Source organism: Leopardus geoffroyi, chromosome E3 (assembly GCF_018350155.1).
Source record: "Leopardus geoffroyi isolate Oge1 chromosome E3, O.geoffroyi_Oge1_pat1.0, whole genome shotgun sequence".
In the NCBI taxonomy this organism is placed as follows: Eukaryota; Metazoa; Chordata; class Mammalia; order Carnivora; family Felidae; genus Leopardus; species Leopardus geoffroyi.
Window position 1 is genome coordinate 17,551,373 of NC_059340.1, and position 21,058 is coordinate 17,572,430.

At 39.7% G+C, this 21,058-nt stretch overlaps 1 protein-coding gene across 1 annotated transcript in view; it reads left to right on the forward strand.

Moving 5' to 3' along the window:
- Positions 1–12,604: 12,604 nt before the first annotated feature.
- LOC123588977 (integrin alpha-D-like) overlaps positions 12,605–21,058 on the forward strand; it is a 70,523-nt gene continuing 62,069 nt past the window's right edge. The window contains exon 1 of the mRNA XM_045460484.1: positions 12,605–12,758. The gene's annotated coding sequence lies outside the window, so the exon portion shown is untranslated. The remainder of the gene's footprint in view (positions 12,759–21,058) is intronic.

A 21,058-nucleotide genomic window follows, 5' to 3' on the forward strand; every position in this document is an offset into this window, starting at 1 on the left:
GCCTGGCAAGGCAAAGCCCTTTGCAAAAGCAGAGGGGTTGGACTGCGTGAGTTCTGACAGCCAGCAGGACTTAACATCTGGAATGTTAAAAGTCAACAATTCTGCTCTTAGAGAGCAGGGAGGGCAAGAGGACACCGGGAGGGAGAGTTGCTGAGCCCCAGAAGACAGAGCTCAGCTCAGCGGGAATAAAGGCACCGGCAAGCACCATATCCCTCTCCCATCCCCCAGCCAAAACCACAAGGGGAACTAGTTCCCATCACTGAACTTGCTGGCACCACCCAAACACCCAATGTTGTGCTTCTGTGGACCCATTTCTCTGACGGGTCTGCCTCCCTCCTGTGCTGCGGGGCCCCTCCCGCAGGGGCCCGTTGAAGGCAAATCGAGCTAAGACTTCACCTCCCACCCCTGTGCATCTTGCGGATCCACCTCAGCTAATACACCAGATCCCAATGAAGCAGCACTACATGACTGGCAGTGTGCAAGTAGTCCAGACAGGGGCCACACCACTCCACAATGAGTCTGGCCCCTGGGAGAGGGGAAGATAAGGTACAACCAGTCTGACTGTGGTCCCAATGGTGGGCTGGAAACAGACATTGGGTCAGACTGCAGCCCCGCTGACCAACACAAGCTACTCAAGACAGCACAGGGGAAGAGCCCTGCAGTTTGGAGCCACTGCAGGGACTATCCAAAATGATGAAAAGGAAGAACTCTCCTTAAAAGAAACTCCATGAAGTAGTGACAGCTAACGAATTGATCAAAAACGATTTAACCAATATAATGGAACAAGAATTCAGTATAATAGTCATAAAATTAATCACTGGGCTTGAAAAAAGCGTAGAGGACAGCAGAGAATCTATTGCTACAGAGATCAAGGGACTAAGAAATAGTCGTGAGGAGCTAAAAAATGTTATAAATGAGGTGCAAAATAAAATAGAGGCGACCACAGCTTGGATTGAAGAGGCAGAGGAGAGAATAAGTGAATTAGAAGATAAAATTATGGAAAAAGAGGAAGCTGAAAAAAAGAGAGATAAAAAAAATCCAGGACTATGAGGGGAAAATTAGAGAAGTAAGTGATGCAATCAAACGGAACAATATTCATATAATAGGAATTCCAGAAGAGAAAGAGAGAGAGAAAAGGGCTGAAGGTGTACTTGAACAAATCATAGCTGAGAAGTTTCCTGATCTAGGGAAGGAGAAATGCACTGAAATCCAAGAGGCACAGAGAACTCCTTTCAGATGTAACTTGAATCGATCTTCTGCACGACATATCATAGTGAAACTGGCAAAATACAAGAATAAAGACAGAATTCTGAAAGCAGCTAGGGATAAACACGCCCTAAAATATAAAGGGAGACTGATAAGACTAGTGACAGACCTATCTACTGAAACGTGGCAGGCCAGAAAGGAATGGCAGGAAATCTTCAATGTGATGAACAGAAAAAAATGTGCAGCCAAGAATCCTTTATCCAGCAAGTCTGTCATTCAGAATAGAAGGAGAGATAAAGGTCTTCCCAAACAAACAAAAACTGAAGGAATTTTTCACTACTAAACCAGCTCTACAAGAGATCCTAAGGGAGATTCTGTGAATTAAATGTTGCAAGGACCGCAAAGGACCAGAGACATCACTACAAGTATGAAATCTACAGACATCACAATGACTCTAAACCCATATCTTTCAATAATAACACTGAATGTAAATGGACTAAATGCGCCAACCAAAAGACATAGGGTATCAGAATGAATAAAAAAACAAGACCCATATATTAGCTGTATACAAGACACTCATTTTAGACCTGAGGACACCTTCAGACTGAAAGTGAGGGGATGGAGAACTTTCTATCATGCTACTGGAAGTCAAAAGAAAGCTGGAGTAGGCATACTTATATCAGACAAACTAGACTTAAATTAAAGTCTGTAACAAGAGATGAACAAGAGCATTATATAATAATTACAGGGTCTATCCATCAGGAAGAGTTATCAATTATAAATATCTATGCACTGAATACGGAAGCCCCCAAATATATAAAACAATTAATCACAAACATAAGCAACCTTTTTGATAAGAATGCGGTAATTGCAGGGGACTTTAATACTCCACTTACAACAATGGAGAGATCATCTAGACACAGGATCGATAAGGAAACAAGGGCCCTGAATGATACATTGGATCAGATGGACTTGACATATATTTAGAACTCTGCATCCCATAGAATGCACATGGAACATTCTTCTTGAGTGCACATGGAACATTCTCCAAGAGAGATCACATACTGGGTCACAAAACAGCCCTTCATAAGTATACAAGAATTGAGATCATACCAGGCACACTTTCAGACCACAATGCTATGAAACTTGAAATCAACCACAGGAAAAAGTCTGGAAAATCTCCAAAACATGGAGGTTAAAGAACACCCTACTAAAGAAGGAATGGGTCAACCACACAATTAGAGACGAAATTTAAAAATATATGCAAACAAATGAAAATGAAAACACAACGATCCAAATGCTTTGGGATGCAGCAAAGGCAGTCCAGAGAGGAAAATGCATCGCAATCAAGGCTTATCTCCAGAGACAGGAAAAATCCCAAATACAAAATAAACAGCACACCTAAAGGAACTAGAAGCAGAACATCAAAGACACCCCAAACCCAGCAGAAGAAGAGAAATAATAAAGATCAGATATAAACAATATAGACTCTAAAAAAACTGTAGAGCAGATCAATGAAACCAAGAGTTGGTTTTTGAAAAAATAAACAAAATTGATAAATCTGTAGCCAGGCTTCTCAAAAAGAAAAGGGAGATGTCCCAAATAGATAAAATCACAAATGAAAATGGAATTATTACAACCAATCCCTCAGAAATACAAGCAATTATCAGGGAATACTATGAAAAATTATATGCCAACAATTGGACAACCTGGAAGAAATGGAGAAATTCCTAAGCACCCACACACTTTCAAAACTCAAACAGGAAGAAATAGAAAACTTGAACAGACCCATAACCAGCGAAGACATTGAATCAGTTATCAAAAATCTCCCAACAAATAAGAGTCCAGAATTCCCTGGGGAATTCTACCAGACGTTTAAAGCAGAGATAATACCTATCCTTCTCAAGCTGTTCCAAAAAATAGAAAGGGAAGGAAAACTTCCAGACTCATTCTATGAAGCCAGCATTACTTTGATTCCTAAACCAGACAGAGACCCAGAAAAAAAAAAGAGAACTACAGGCCAATATCCCTGATGAATATGGATGTAAAATTCCCAACGAGATACTAGCAAATCGAATTCAACAGCATATAAAAAGAATTATTCACCATGATCAAGTGGGATTCACTCCTGGGCTGCAGGGCTGGTTCAACATTCGCAAATCAATCAATGTGATACATCACATTAGTAAAAGAAAAGATAAGAATCATATGATCCTGTCAATCGATGCAGAAAAGGCCTTTGACAAAATTCAGCATCCTTTCTTAATAAGAGAAAGGATAGGGAGAAAGTCGGGATAGAAGGAACATACATAAACATCATAAAAGCCATTTATGAAAAGCCCACAGCTAACATCATCCTCAACGGGGAAAAACTGAGAGCTTTTTCCCTGAGATCAGGAACACTACAGGGATGTCCACTCTCACCGCTGTTGTTTAACATAGTGTTGGGAGTGTTAGCATCAGCAATCAGACAACAAAGGGAAATCAAAGGCATCAAAATTGGCAAAGATGAAGTCAAGCGTTCACTTTTTGCAGATGACATGATAGTATACATGGAAAACCCGACAGATGCCATAAAAAGTCTACTAGAACTGATACATGAATTCAGCAAAGTCGCAGGATACAAAATCAATGTACAGAAATCAGTTGCATTCTTATACACTAATAATGAAGCAACAGAAAGACAAATAAAGGAACTGATCCCATTCACAACTGCACCAAGAAGCATAAAATACCTAGGAATAAACCTAACCAAAGATGTAAAAGATGTGTATGCTGAAAACTATAGAAAGCTTATGAAGGAAATTGAAGAAGACACAAAGAAATGGAAAAACATTCAATGCTCATGGATTGGAAGAATAAATATTGTTAAAATGTCAATACTACCCAAAGTTATCTACACATTAAATGCAATCCCAATCAAAATTGCACCAGCATTCTGCTCGAAGCTAGAATAAGCAATCCTAAAATTTATACGGAACCACAAAACACCCAGAGTAGCCAAAGTAATTTTGAAGAAAAAGACTAAAGCGGGAGGCATCAGAATCCCAGACTTTATCCTCTACTACAAAGCTGTAATCATCAAGATAGCGTGGTATTGGCACAACAGACACATAGACCAATGGAATTGAATAGAGACTCCAGAATTGGACCTACAAAAGTATGGCCAACTAATCTTTGACAAAGCAGGAAAGGAGAGTCAATGGAATAAAGACAGTCTCTTCAGCAAGTGGTGCTGCTGGGAGAACTAGAGAGCAACATGCAGAAAAATGAAACTAGATCACTTTCTTACACCATTCACAAAAACAAACTCAAAATGGACAAAGCACCTAAAATGTGAGATAGGAAACCATCAAAACCCAGAAGAGAAAGCAGGAAAAAAACCTCTCTGACCTCAGCTGCAGCAATTTCTTACTTGACACATCCCCAAAGGCAAAGGAATTAAAAGCAGAAATGAAAATTGGGACCTCATGAAGATAAAAAGCTTCTGCACTGCAAAGGAAACAATGAACAAAACTAAAAGGCAACCAACGGAATGGGAAAAGATATTTGCAAACGACATACCGGATAATGGGCTAGTATACAAAATCTATAAAGAGCTCACCAAACTCCCCACCCAAAAAACAAAGAATCCAGTGAAGAAATGGGCAGAAAACATGAATAGACACTTCTCTAAAGAAGACATCCAGATGGCCAAAAGGCACATGAAAAGGTGCTCAACCTCACTCCTCATGAGGGAAATACAAATCAAAACCACACTCAGATACCATCTCACTCCAGTCAAAGTGGCTAAAATGAACAAATCGGGAGAATACAGATACTGGCGAAGATGTGGACAAATGGGAACTGTTTCCACTCTGGAAAACAGTGTGGAAATTCCTCAAAAAATTAAAAATAGATCTACCCTATGACCCAGCAAGAGCACTGCTAGGAATTTACCCAAGGGATACAGGCTTGCTGATGCACAGGGGACACTTGTACCCCAATGTTTATAGCAGTACTTTCAACAATAGCCAAATTATGGAAAGAGCCTAAATGTCCATCAACTGATGAATGGATAAAGACATTGTGGTTTATATACACAATGGAATACTACGTGGCCATGAGAAAGAATGAAATATGGTCTTTTGTAGCAACATTGATGGAACTGGAGAGTGTTATGCTGTGAAACAAGTCATATAGAGAAAGACAGATACCATATGTCTTCACTCTTATGTGGATCCTGAGAAACTTAACCGAAGACCATGGGAGAGGTGAATGAAAAAAAAAAGAGAGAGAGGGAAGGAGCCAAACCACAAGAGACTCCTAAAAATTGAGAACAAACTGAGGGTTGATGGGGGTAGGAGGGAGGGGTGGGTGCGTGATGGGTATTGAGGAGGGCACCTGTTGGGATGAGCACTGGGTGTTGTATGGAAACCAATTTGACAATAAATTTCATATATTGAAAAAAAAAGAAAAAAAAGAAAAGAAAATAATAAAAGAAAATAAAGGAAATAAAATAAAATTTAAAAATTTAAAAATGTTTATAAAAATAAAAAAGAATTTGCTCTTTCCATATCCAAGAAAGAAAGAAGAGAAAGAAAAAAGAAAACAATTTAAGCAAAAACAGAAATAAAGAAAATGAACAAATAAATGAACCAGCAAACAGAATTTACAAACCATAAGAGACTCTTAAATACAGAAAACAAACTGAGGGTTGATGGGGGGGTGGGGGAGAGGGAAAGTGGGTGACGGGCATTGAGGAGGTCACTTGTTGGGATGAGCACTGGGTATTGTATGGAAACCAATTTCACAATAAATTTTATTTAAAAAAAAAAAAAAAACAGAATGAGACCTGAATGAAGTTACATCCAATTTCCCCTAGGACTGAAACTTTGAAGCACACTATAGTTCTTAGACTAAGCAGGTGGGAGGGATTTGTGCTGGTTTTCTGAGGATGTGCTCAGAGGGTGAAGTTGGGAAGGACTTGGTGTAACAGCTCCATCTTCCACTTGGTGGCACTGCTTAGCTACTGTGGTGCATCTGTGTGTGCTACTACACATGTGGGTGCACATGTGCCCACATGCGCTCAGGGTGAAATTTGATTCACTCAGCCCCCTAGTCTCTGGTACAGGAACTTTGTGCTCTCACTGATCTGTGATCAAGCACCTCTCGCTTGTCTCAGACCGCCACCCACTCCCCACATCTACCTTCTCCATGTCCAAGCTGTCTCCCTGCCAAGTGGCACCTCCCTCCAGACTTTTATCTCAGATGGGGCTGTGTTTCAAAACCCCACACTTTAGAGCCACCCGCATCTTAGACCCGTGCTGATTCTCTGGGGGAGGGTCTTGTGGAGCAATGGCCAGGTGCCAGCTTGTCCCAGAAAATATTTGCATGATCGTGCAGTGGCAGAGGTTCAGAGTTCATGGCAAATCGCAACACACAGCTGGCACCAAGTTTGCCACACTCTGACGTCTTTGTCCCAATATCAGCAAACGTGGTCGTTCTCAGGAGTCCGCCAGGATCTTTGCCCAAGGGGAGGATGTATGGCCTCTATCAAATGCACTCTAATCACTTCCCATGTGGCACTTGGACCCCTCAGACTACACTGCCTGCTCCTGGGGATTCAACCTATTTCCTTACCAGAGCACTGCCAGGCACTAAGCTCTGAACCTGAAGACTCTGCACTCCACTGCTTATAGAACAATAATAGATAATAGAACAAAACCTGTGGTATTGAAACCCTCTCCTATATCCCCATCACTGGATACTTCTTGTCCAGTGCCCTGCAAGTGCTTTCACTCTTACTTTCTCACTTTCTCTCCAGGTACTATTGGGTGGAGTGATTTTCTTGCACGATCCTGATACACTGCATTCCCCCTCTTTCTCTTTCTGTCTCGTCCTCTCTCTGAAAAAAACAGCTCCCTACCCTCCGTGTCTTTGTGGCATTTCTCTCCCCCAACTCACCCTTCACACCACATACCTATCAAGTTCTGTGACTCAAATTATGCAAGATTGTTGTGTTAATCTCGGATAAGTTTCCTAAGTGTTCAAAATGGTTTGATGCTGATCCAGCCATGTTTCAGGGACAAGACAAACTCAGAGTCCCCGTACAACTCCTCCATCTTAACTCCCTCCTCTGTACACAAACTCTTAAATCATGGCAGGTGGGTGTGGAGATATACTTGTCCTGTGGCTGCCAAAACAATCTCTTGCTTATTAACCCTGCCACCTACCAGTCTGGAGCAGCCTACCTCTTTCTTCAGTCTCTCCTGACCCTCTGTGCACAGGGGCAATTTTCAGAGTTCATCCTGGCGATTCCCAAGTTTGAAAACCCATGCAGTTTCTCCTCTCATCTTTATTATCAGGGAAATAAATCATTTCCGTAGATCCTCAGATTCCCCCTTAGGTCCTGTGGACCTTGATTCAAGTAAGTTCCATCCCTAGGTTACATGAGTGCTGAGAGAGTAGTCACCTGCCTTTTAGAAGCCTAATAACAGAAGTAATTGTGCTAGCCAGGAAGAAATAGCAGGACTGATGGCTATTGAATAGGCTACCCTGAGCTTTTGGCAAATGTTATGCCTGAAGAATTAGATAAGGCCAAAATCCCTTTACCAAGGAACAGCTTGGACATTGTATAGTCTCAGAAGTATATGGTGGAATATCAATGACTAAATCATGTGTGGCAGAATAAACACACCTCTTTATACTTGGATTAAATCAATGATGTTGAAAGTCTGAATCAGCCCTAGGCTCTTTGCAGTGCATATATGAGGGAGACGTGCTTGACGGATTTTTGTTTATTGCTGAAAACCCAAGTAACAGAAAATGAGGTTTGGTTGTTTGTTTGCAATTAATGCTCACCCTGTGAGTGGCAGAAAACTGGGTGGGATCGCTGCTGATGGAGCATTTCCCTAAAGAGGTTGGTCTACATATACTTTATTTGTTGCGGATGGTGCAGTTTGTAACAATATACCTTTAACCTTGATTAAGTGCTGAAGGAGAGAGAGCAAATTTTAAATCTGACAAAATCATGGCCTCTTGGTGTTCATCTTTGCAGTGCTGTATGGAAATATACGTTAGCAGGAGACTCCTTTCACACTAATGTAATGTTAGGGAGAAATACAGTCCTTTGAATTTTTTTTTTAATGTTTATTTATTTTTGAGACAGAGAGAGACAGAGCATGAATGGGGGAGGGGCAGAGAGAGAGGGAGACACAGAATGTGAAGCAGACTCCAGGCTCTGAGCTGTCAGCACAGAGCCCGATGCGGGGCTCGAACTCACAGACCGTGAGATCATGACGTGAGCTGAAGTCGGACACTCAACCGACGGAGCCACCCAGGCGCCCCCAGTCCCATGAATTTTTATTTTTATTTTAAATTGTGGTAAAGTACACATAAGATGAAATGTGTCATCTTAATCATTTTTGCGTGTATAGTTCAGTAGTATCAAGCACATTCCCATTTTTGTGCAACCATTCCTCCCATCCTTCTCCAGAACTCTTCTTGTCTTGCAAAACTGAACCTCTATATCCATCAAACAATGACTCCCTATTCCCATCAACTCCCAGCTCTTAGTAACCACCATCTTACTTTGTGTCGCTATAAATTTGACTATTTTAGGCACCTCACCTAAGTGGAATCAAAGAGTGTTTGTCTTTCTGTACCTGGCTTATTTCACTTAGCATAGCGTCCTCAAGTTTCATCCACATTATAGCATATGTCAGAATTTCTTTCTTTTTCAGGCTGAATAAGCACTATTTCATTAGTATTTTATTTATCCATTGATGGACACTTGGATTGCTTCTATCCTTTGGCTATTGTGAATAATATCTCTATGAACATGAGTGTACAAATATCTCTTCAAGATTCTGCTTTCAGTACCTTCTGGGTACATAGCAGAAGTAGAATTCCTATGTCATGGCAATTCTATTTTTAATTATTTGAGGAACCACCAAACCACTTTCCATAGAAGCCACACCACTTTACATTTTCATTAATAGCGCCCATGGGCTGTAACTTTTCCATAGCCTTCCCAAACTTGTTATTTTCTATTTTAAAAAAGACAATGTTCATCCTAATGGTTGTGAGGTGGTTTTTCATTGTGGTTTTGATTTGCATTTCCCTAATGATTAGTGATGTTGAACATCTTTTCATGTGTTTGTTAGCCATCTGTATATCTTTGGAATATATATAATATAATATAATATAATATAATATATATTATAGCCATCTGTATATCTTTGGAATATATATATTATATTATATAAAATTATATAATATAATATAAAATTTAATATATTTAAATATATTTAAATTCATTAAATATATAATATATATTTATATATTATAAACATTAAATATATTTAAATATATTTATATTATATATTATATTAAATATATATATTATAAATATATTATATATGTATATTTATTTAATGTCTTTTGCCCATTAAAAAATTGTGGTTATTGCTGTTGAGCTGTAAGAGTTCTTTAGATATTCTGGATATTAACCTCTTATCAGATATATGATTTGCAAATATTTTCTCCTATTCCATCTTTTCACTCTGTTGATGGTGTCCTTCAATGCACAGAATTAATTTTGATGAAGTTCAATTTATCTATTTTTTGTTGTTGTTGTTGTTGTTGTCTGTTCTTTTGGTGCCATATCCATGAAATGATTGCCAAATCCAATGTAATGAATTTTTCAGGAATCCAGCTTCTCCTATTTTCAAAGGGTGTTGTAGGTTAACTAACTCACTTAGGTCTTTGAGCCATTTGAGTTATTTTTTGTACATGTTTGAGCCATTTTGAGCTAATTATAAAGATATACAATAATTGTCTCCTCAGCATTGCATCTGAGCACATGTTTGTTTATTAAGTAAAATATATTTTTTCTTCTTAAAGCTAGCTAAAGAAATATTCTTGAGTAGGGTTAGTTTGTAAAGCAATAGACAGACAAAATTTGAGTATATAATACAATCCAAGGATGATAGTATGTCAGAAGGGGAAAAGACCTTGCACCATGGTCTTCATTTATTCCAGCCAATCTTTGGCTCTGAGAGCACACTCCCCATCAAGTTCACCCCTTTTAAGGCCACTCAGGCAATGGTAAGGGGCCAGCTTCAAGCTTTTAGATGTGGGTATCCAGTTTTGCCACCTTGTGCCTCTTTTTAATCCTCTCTCTTCCATCCTCAGGCAACCACTGATCTTATTTCTGTTACTATATGTTAGTTTGCATTTTAAAAAGATTTTCTATACATCATATCACATAGAATTTGTTATTTTTCATTAGGCTTCTTTCACTCAAGATAATTACCTTTATTTATTTGTTTATTTATATTCAAGTCAGTTAACGTACAGTGTAGTATTGGTTTTAGGAGTAAAACCCAGTGATTCATCGTTCATATAACACCTAGTGCTCATCCCAACGACTTCCCTCCTTAATGCTGTCACCCATTTAGCAGATAGCCCCCTCCCCGCCTTCTCTCCAGCAACCCTGAGTTTGTTCCCTGTATTTAAGAGTCTCTTATGGTTTGCCTCCCTCTCTGTTTCATCTTATTTTTTCTTCCTTCCCTTATGTTGATCTGTTTTGTTTCTTAAATTCCACATGAGTGAAATCACATGGTATTTGTCTTTCTCTGACTGACTTACTTTGCTTAGCACAATACACTCTAGTTCCATCCACGTTGTTGCAAAAGGCAAGATTTTATTTTGAGATTCGTCCATATTGTTGTCGGTATCAATACTTCTTTCCTTTTTATTGCTGAGTAGTATTCCATTGTAATCATATGGGATTTAAAAATTAACGCGGTTTAAAGCATTTTATCAGAGTCAGAAGATAACTTGTAGGTCCAGTTTTAAAATTTCAAGTAGTTTTTTCAAGCTTCACATCTTAGCAATATATTGTTCCACATATTAAAGAGACTAAACCTGTCCCGCTAGGACCAAAATAGCACAATTTTAAATATTAAGGACAAGCTTTGGGAATTTCTTAAGACCAAATTGTGTTACAAACTTTCCCCCGGACTTTAAGATGTTCTTTACTCATCAAAGAAAGACAAAGAAAGAAGTGATGCATTGTTAGACATATTTTAACACACATCCAAATGGTGCAGCACAGCATAGAATCTTTGATCAAATGCAATCAAAGACAGGGCTAGGAGTCCATTTGCTACTATCCTTGAATCTCAGCACCCAAACTTCTCTCTTTGGAATTCTCATTGACTTAAAGCCTAAGAAAATTCTGAAAGTGATCTGAGAGACTTCTCCATAACTTAGGGTTTACATTTTATCTGAAAAGATAGAAATATACACAGCTGTCAACACATGCTACTATCCTGTTGACTTATAATTTTCATCAGGATTTTCTTGTTTAATCAAATAAAAACTAGGGACCAACCCCCCCCCCCACACACACACACACACTCACTCACTAGATGTGGAAATTAAGCTGTGTGGACCTGTGGTCATGATTTCCATTACTGAGGCAGGCAGAAGTCATTCTGGTGAAAGATGGGAAACACATCCTCCTTCACACTGATTTGAAAAAATTATTAAATGTGTTGCTTAATTTTTTTTTAAGTATAGCTATAATGGTTCTGAGCATCCCAATCCCAATGAAGTTTGTGTGTGATGTTTTCCCACAAATGAGCAATTCTTCAACACCAACTGTGTGCCCTACAATTCAACTCAATTTGACACTATCTACCTGGAGATTCCACAGATTAAGGATTCAGTCCTACAAGACTGCCCTCTACTGCCATTTCAGATGCCAACTGTAGGTCCGGTTTGTCATTTGTGCTTCTGACCAACAGACTATAGACTGGAGGTTTCAGCAACCCGCCCCCATTGGGTTAATTTGCTAGAGCAGATCACAAAACTCCTAAAAACATTTTACTTTCAAGGTAACCAATTTATTATAAAAGATATAAAGAAGAATAGTGAGGCAGGAGAAATACATGTGGTAAGGTTTGGGAAAAGGTGAGAGCTTCTGTGCCACCTCCAACTTCATCACTCTCCCTAAATTTCTGTGTGTTTACCAACCAGAAGCTCTCCAAACCCATCCCTTTGGGTTTTTCTGGAGGCATTGTTACATAGGCATGATCAAATCATTGGCTGTTGGTGATTGGTTTAACCCTAGCCCCTCTTCCTTCCCGGGATGTTGTTATTTCAGGGTGGACCTGAAGGTTCCGAACACATTGTTGTACCTACTGGCAACTAGCCCCTACCCTTAGGTGATTTTCAAAGTCACCTCAGCAATGTAACAGAAGATACCTTTATCACTGCACAGTGAAAGTGTTGTAAAACTGGCCAAACAGCACAAACTTGTCAAACCCCCTGACCGGTAAAATGGGTTCCCTGATCACCATGAAGTTTTAGAGGGGTTCCCCAGGTAGGGATAATCTTTTCTAACAGAATTTTAGCCACGGAAGAGATGCAAGCCTATCCACGAAGGAAAAGATTTGGTCCAGTGAGAAAACATACAAACTACGAGATGGAGAAGTTGTATGAAATCCATCCGTATGAGCAGCTTTTCCTGGATTATACTTTGGACAAGTGGGACAAGTAAGGTAGGCCCTTCTTATGGTCTTATTAACTGTTCTCCACCAATATGGGTCCACGAATGCTGTCATTTTGTCAGTACACCAATGGCTTAATGCATGTTACAATTACAAGTATTGAGAATTTTAGAATTACTGGAATGACCAGATTGTTATTTGGCCGAAACCAGAGTTCTCTCTCTCTCCTTTTATCAAACCAATAATTAATAAATTTCCAATATTGCTTCTCCTTTTCTGTGGTCATGTTTCCCCAATTTTTTTCTGGTCAATTTTCCCAACACTTATCATTTGGGAGAACATCCCTTTGGAACATGACAGAGATTTGGCTATTGGTCTCATTATAAGCAGCATTTTTGGTACATATATCAGTGAGGTGGCTTCTGTTGGCATCTATGGAGTTGAGTCTGGAATACCCCAGAACCTTAATAACAGCTAGAGCCACATGCAAAAGTATGACATCTAATAAATGTTGTACATAGGAGCCATTTTAAATCTTATCCCCATTGGGGGTAAGGAAACCTCATTGTTTCTATAATATTTGAAAATCATGAGCTACTCCAGAGGCATACTGACTATCAGTATAAATATTTGTGGTTTTATCCTTGGCTAAAGTATAAGCTTGAGTAAGGGTGTATAATTCAGCTGTAATAGCCAAAGGTAAAAGTGCTGCAATGACTGCAATGACTTCAAAGAGAGTTGCAATAGCATACCCAGGACAATATTTACCATTTTTATCCTTTAAATAAGAACCATCAGGAAACTATGAACAACGTGTATTGGTTAGAGGAGGTATCTGTAAATTTTCATTGGGATTGAAAAGGTAACCTGCCGGTATTAAGCAGTTGTGAGGAGTTTCTTCTGGATCAAATGCAGTCCTTGATTTGAGATCCAATTCCCTAAGTATCTAACCTGAGCCTGAGTAAACTGTAATCTTTCTTTGGAGACTTTGTGTCCTTTAAGGCCAAGAACTTTTCTGTGAAGAGGTTTGAGGAAGGGGAAGGGAGAAGCAAATCATCTGTATACCGTAATAAATTAGAGCCTGTAGAAGACTTTATATCATCTAAATCAGCTTTTAAGATTTGTAAAGGTGGGAAGGACTCTCTGTGAATCCCCTGGGCATTATTGTCCAGGTGTATTTCTGTTCTTTCCTGTAAAAGACAAAAAATATATTGGTTATCTTTATCAACTGGAATACTAAAAATGCACTGCATAAAACAATTATAGTGAAGAGTTTGCTCTCAGTGGGAATGGATGTTAGCACATGGGGGTTATGAACTTTAGGGCACTGGGGGATAACTGTGGTTATTTGTATTTATTGTTCAGAGGTCTTGGAGAAACCTCCATCCGTGGCCATTGGGTTTTCTCACAGGTAAAACAGAGGTGTTGCAGGGACCATTGGAAGGGGTAATTAGACCCTGAGCTTTATAATCTTTTATAATGGGCTTGATGCCTTGAAGGACTTCTTTATAAGGTATTGATTATTATGGGAGGAGGCTTTAAAGGATCTATTTAAATCCTGATGGGAGACGCAGTGTAGATTCTGCCCATATAAGTTGAGGATTTTCTTGCATAAAGAGGATGGTATCAGATCTAATAAGAATAAATAATCAGTGTCCGCAGACTCAGCAATAGTGCTGTCAGAGACAGAACAAACAAAAGATGTCGAATGGTCATTTAATTCCCCTAGTTGGCTACTTTGGTTACAACTGTCAAGTTCTGGAATGATTTCCCCCTTTTGGGAGAGATTTTGCTATGATACTTTTCTAAGAAATCTTGGTCCGAAAAATGAATAAGGGCATAAGAACAAAGGAGAAAAAGGATGGGTGTCTCTCAAGGGACCTAGATAAAAGAAAATATGCTCAGAGGCAGGAAACTATTGAAGCTTATTAGACATCCCCAGTATTTGAGCTGTTTTAGTGCTTCAAGACAGGGACTGCTTTATATCAGGGGTGTTAAGCGCTGAGAGTGTAGGTCTGATGTCAATAAGGACAGGGAGAGATTAATTACCAATCTGAAAAGTGTTTTTTTCTGAGCTGATTAAGAAGAAGGATTGGGAAGAGCCCTTGTAGTTCCCTGGACCATGTCACTGGCAATTCAGAGGGCTTTGGAAAGACTGACCAGAGGGCTGAGGATGCATGGAACATTTAAATTTGTAACAATCTCTCTCTTTTTTTTAATTCATTAATAGCAGAAAGGCTATTTGGTTTTGTTCAAGGGTCTTCATTTTCTGGAGTTGAACATTGAGAATTTTAGCAATCTTTCTTCTAGTTGACTCATGTAGGGCGTGAGTTGGCTTTCCATATTAAGTATATTTGGAGTGGGTTACTTCCCATTCCATTCTGCTCCTCTTTAACTAAAAGAGAAAAGCTTAACCCTCTGATAAACATAGAGTTAAATGCTACCTAGGTGGATTCAACATCTAAAAGAAGATCAGAATTTTACTTAAAGACAATTTGGAGTTGATTGTAATAATCATTAACACATTCATCCAGCTTTGGTGTGCAAGCCTGAATTTTGTTCTAATCAACAGGCTTTGGAAAAGTTATTGTTTTTTTTTTAATATGAAATTTATTGTCAAATTGGTTTCCATACAACACCCAGTGCTCATCCCAACAGGTGCCCTCCCCAACACCCACTACCCACCCTCCCCAACCTCCCACCCCCCATCAACCCTCAGTTTGTTCCCAGTTTTTAAAAGTCTCTTATGTTTGGATCCTTCCCTCTCCAACCTCTCTTTTTTTGTTGTTCCTTCCCCTCCCTCATGGTCTTCTGGTAAGTTTCTCAGGATCCACATAAGAGTGAAAACATATGGTATCTGTCTTTCCCTGTAGGACTTATTTCACTTAGCATAACACTCTCCAGTTCCATCCACGTTGCTACAAACGGCCATATTTCATTCTTTCTCATTGCCACGTAGTATTCCATTGTGTATATAAACCATAATTTCTTTATCCATTCATCGGTTGATGGACATTTAGGCTCTTTCCATAATTTGGCTATTGTTGAAAGTGCTGCTATAAATATTGAGGTACAAGTGCTCCTATGCATCAGCACTTCTGTATCCCTTGGGTAAATTCCTAGCAGTGCTATTGCTGGGTCATAGGGTAGATCTATTTTTAATTTTTTGAGGAACCTCCACACTGTTTCCCAGAACGGCTGCACCAGTTTGCATTTCCACCAACAGTGCAAGAGGGTTCCCGTTTGTCCACATCCTCTCCAGCATCTATAGTCTCCTGATTTGTTCATTTTAGCCACTCTGACTGGCGTGAGATGGTATCTGAGTGTGGTTTTGATTTGTATTTCCCTGATGAGGAGCGACATTGAGCATCTTTTCATGTGCCTGTTGGCCATCTGGATATCTTCTTTAGAGAAGTGTCTATTCATCTTTTCTGCCCATTTCTTCACTGGATTATTTGTTTTTCGGGTGGGGAGTTTGGTGAGCTCTTTATAGATTTTGGATACTAGCCCTTTGTCCGATATGTCATTTGCAAATATCTTTTCCCATTCCCTTGGTTGCCTTTTAGTTTTGTTGATTGTTTCCTTTGCTGTGCAGAAGCTTTTTATCTTCATAATGTCCCAGTAGTTCATTTTTGCTTTTAATTCCCTTACCTTTGGGGATGTGTCAAGTAAGAGATTGCTACGGCTGAGGTCGGAGAGGTCTTTTCCTGCTTTCTCCTCTAGGGTTTTGATGGTTTCCTGTCTCACATTCAGATCCTTTATCCATTTTGAGTTTATTTTTGTGAATGGTGTGAGAAAGTGGTCTAGTTTCAATCTTCTGCATGTTGCTGTCCAGTTCTCCCAGCACCATTTGTTAAAGAGACTGTCTTTTTTTCCATTGGATGTTCTTTCCTGCTTTGCTAAAGATGAGTTGGCCATACGTTTGTGGGTCTAGTTCTGGGGTTTCTATTCTATTCCATTGGTCTATGTGTCTGTTTTTGCGCCAATACCATGCTGTCTTGATGATTACAGCTTTGTAGTAGAGGCTAAAGTCTGGGATTCTGATGCCTCCCGCTTTAGTCTTTTTCTTCAAAATTACTTTAGCTACTCTGGGTGTTTTGTGGTTCCATATAAATTTTAGGATTGCTTGTTCTAGCTTCGAGAAGAATGCTGGTGCAATTTTTATTGGGATTGCATTGAATGTGTAGATAGCTTTGGGTAGTCTTGACATTTTAACGATATTTATTCTTCCAATCCATGAGCATGGAATGTTTTTCCATTTCTTTGTGTCTTCTTCAATTTCCTTCATAAACTTTCTATGGTTTTCAGCATACAGATCTTTTACATCTTTGGTTAGATTTATTCCTAGGTATTTTATGCTTCTTGGTGCAGTTGTGAATGGGATCAGTTTCTTTATTTGTCTTTCTGTTGCTTCATTATTAGTGTATAAGAATGCAACTGATTTCTGTGCATTGATTTTGTATCCTGCAACTTTGCTGAATTCATGTATCAGTTCTAGCAGACTTTTGGTGGAGTCTATCGGATTTTCCATGTATACTATCATGTCATCTGCAAAAAGTGAACGCTTGACTTCATCTTTGCCAATTTTGATGCCTTTGATTTCCCTTCGTGGTCTGATTGCTGATGCTAGAACTTCCAACACTATGTTAAACAACAGCAGTGAGAGTGGACATCCCTGTCGTGTTCCTGATCTCAGGGAAAAAGCTCTTAGTTTTCCCCATTGAGGATGATGTTAGCTGTGGGCTTTTCATAAATGGCTTTTATGATGTTTACATATATTCCTTCTATCCCGACTTTCTCAAGGGTTTTTATTAACAAAGTTGCTGAATTTTGTCAAAGGCATTTTCTGCATCGATTGACAGGGGCATATGGTTCTTATCTTTTCTTTTATTAATGTGATGTATCACGTTGATTGATTTGCGAATGTTGAACCAGCCCTGCATCCCAGGAATGAATCCCACTTGATCATGGTGAATAATTCTTTTTATATGCTGTTGAATTCGATTTGCTAGTATCTTATTGAGAATTTTTGCATCCATATTCATCAGGGATATTGGCCTGTAGTTCTCTTATTTTACTGGGTCTCTGTCTGGTTTAGGAATCAAAGTAATACTGGCTTCATAGAATGAGTCTGGAAGTTTTCCTTCCCTTTCTATTTTTGGAATAGCTTGAGAAAGATAGGTATTATCTCTGCTTTAAATGTCTGGTAGAACTCCCTTGGGAAGCCATCTGATCCTGGAGTCTTATTTGTTGGGAGAGTTTTGATGACTGATTCAATTTCTTCCCTGTTATGGGTCTGTTCAAGCTTTCTATTTCCTCCTGATTGAGTTTTGGAAGCGTGTGGGTGTTTAGGAATTTCTTCCAGTTGTCCAGTTTGTTGGCATATAATTTTTCATAATATTCCCTGATAATTGCTTGTATTTCTGAGGGATTGGTTGTAATAATTCCATTTTCATTCATGATATTATCTATTTGGGTCATCTCCCTTTTCTTTTTGAGAAGCCTGGCTAGAGGTTTATAATTTTGTTTATTTTTTCAAAAAAACCAACTCTTGGTTTCATTAATCTGCTCTACAGTTTTTTTAGATTCTATATTGTTTATTTCTGCTCTGATCTTTATTATTTCTCTTCTTCTGCTGGGTTTAGGCTGCCTTTGCTGTTCTGCTTCTATTTCCTTTAGGTGTGCTGTTAGATTTTGTATTTGGGATTTTTCTTGTTTCTTGAGATAGGCCTGGATTGCGATGTATTTTCCCCTCAGGACTGCCTTCGCTGCGTCCCAAAGTGTTTGGATTGTTGTATTTTCATTTTCATTTGTTTCCATATATTTTTTAATTTCTTCTCTAATTGTATGGTGACCCATTTCTTCTTTCATAGGGTGTTCTTTAACCTCCATGCTTTTGGAGGTTTTCCAGACTTTTCCCTGTGGTTGATTTCAAGCTTCATAGCATTGTGATCTGAAAGTATGCATGGTATGATTTCAATTCTTGTATACTTATGAAGGGCTGTTTTGTGACCCAGTATGTGATCTCTCTTGGAGAATGTTCCATGTGCACTCAAGAAGAAAGTATATTCTGTTGCTTTGGGATGCAGGGTTTTAAATATATCTGTCAAGTCCATTTGATCCAATGTATCATTCAGGGCCCTTGTTTCTTTATTGGGCGTGTGTCAAGATGATCTATCCATTTCTGTAAGTGGAGTGTTAAAGTCCCCTGCAATTACCACACTGTTATCAATAAGGTTGCTTATGTTTGTGAGTAATTGTTTTATATATTTGGGGGCTCTTGTATTCAGCGCATAGACATTTATAATTGTTAGCTTTTTCTGATGGATACACCCTGTGATTATTATATAATGCCCTTCTTCATCTCTTGTTACAGCCTTTAATTTAAAGTCTAGTTTGTCTGATATAAGTATGGCTACTCCAGCTTTCTTTTGACTTCCAGTGGCATGATAAATAGTTCTCCATCTCCTCACTCTCAATCTGAAGGTGTCCTCAGGTCTAAAATGAGTCTCTTGTAGACAGCAAATGGATGGGTCTTGTTTTTTTATCCATTCTGATACCCTATGTCTTTTGGTTGGTGCATTTAGTCCATTTACATTCAGTGTTATTTTAGAAAGATATGGGTTTAGAGTCATTGTGATGTCTGTAGGTTTCATGCTTGTAGCGATGTCTCTGGTACTTTGTCTCACAGGATCCCCCTTAGGATCTCTTGTAGGGCTGGTTTAGTGGTGACGAATTCCTTCAGTTTTTGTTTGTTTGGGAAGACCTTTATCTCTCCTTCTATTCTAAATGACAGACTTGCTGGATAAAAGATTCTTGGCTGCATATTTTTTCTGTTCATCACATTGAAGATCTCGTGCCAATTCTTTCTGGCCTGCCAAGTTTCAGTAGAGAGATCAGTCACGAGTCTTATAGGTCTCCCTTTATATGTTAGAGCACGTTTATCTTTAGCTGCTTTCAGAATTTTCTCTTTATCCTTGTATTTTGCCAGTTTCATTATGATAAGTTGTGCAGAAGATCAATTCAAATTACGTCTGAAGGGAGTTCTCTGTGCCTCTTAGATTTCAATGCCTTTTTCCTTCCCCAGATCAGGGAACTTCTCAGCTATTATTTCTTCAAGTACACCTTCAGCACCTTTCCCTTTCTCTTCCTCCTCTGGAATACCGATTATGCGTATATTATTTCTCTTTGGTGAATCACTTAGTTCTCTAATTTTCTGCTCATGCTCCTGGATTTTTTTTTATCTCTCTTTTTCTCAGCTTCTTCTTTTTCCATAACTTTATCTTGTAGTTCACCTATTCTCTCCTCTGCCTCTTCAATCCGAGCCGTAGTTGTCTCCATTTTATTTTGCAGTTCATTGATAGCATTTTTTAGCTCCTCCTGGGTGTTCCTTAGTCCCTTGATCTCTGTAGCAAGAGATTCTCTGCTGTCCTTTATACTGTTTTCAAGCCCAGCGATTAATTTTATGACTATTATTCTAAATTCACTTTCTGTTATATTGTTTAAATCCTTTTTGATCAGTTCGTTAGCTGTTGTTATTTCCTGGATGTTTTTCTGAGGGGAATTCTTCCGTTTCGTCTTTTTGGATAGTCCCTGGAGCGGTGGGAGACTGCAGGGCACTTCCCTGTGCTGTCTTGAATACCTGGTGTTGGTGAGCGGGGCCGCAGTCAGACCTGATGTCTGCCCCCAGCCCACTGCTGGGGCCATAGTCAGACTGGTGTGTGCCTTCTCTTCCCCTCTCCTAGGGGCGGGATTCACTGTGGGGTGGCGTGGCCCATCTGGGCTACTTGCACACTGCCAGGCTTGTGGTGCTGGGGATCTGGAGTATTAGCTGGGGTGGATCGGCAAGGTGCACAGGGGCGGGAGGGACAGGCTCAGCTCGTTTTCCTTCAGAGATCCGCTTCGGGAGGGGCCCTGCGGCACCAGGAGGGAGTCAGACCTGCCAGAGGGATGGATCCGCAGAAGCACAGAGTTGGATGTTTGTGCGCTGCATGCAAGTTCCCTGGCAGGAACTGGTTCCCTTTGGGATTTTGGCTGGGGAATGGGCGAGGGAGATGGCGCTGGTGAGCGCCTTTGTTCCCCGCGAAACTGAGCTCTGTCGTCCAGGGGCTCAGCAACTCTCCCTTCCATTGTCCTCTAGCCTTCCCGCTCTCCCAGCAGAGCTGTTAACTTATAACCTTCCAGATAAGTCCTGCTTGCTGTCAGAACACACTCCATCTGGCCCCTCTGCTTTTGCAAGCCAGACTCAGGGGCTTTGCTTGGCCGGCGGGCCACCCCTCTGCCCCAGCTCCCTCCAGCCTGTCCGTGTAGCGCGCACCACCTCGCCGCCCTTCCTACCCTCTTCCGTGGGC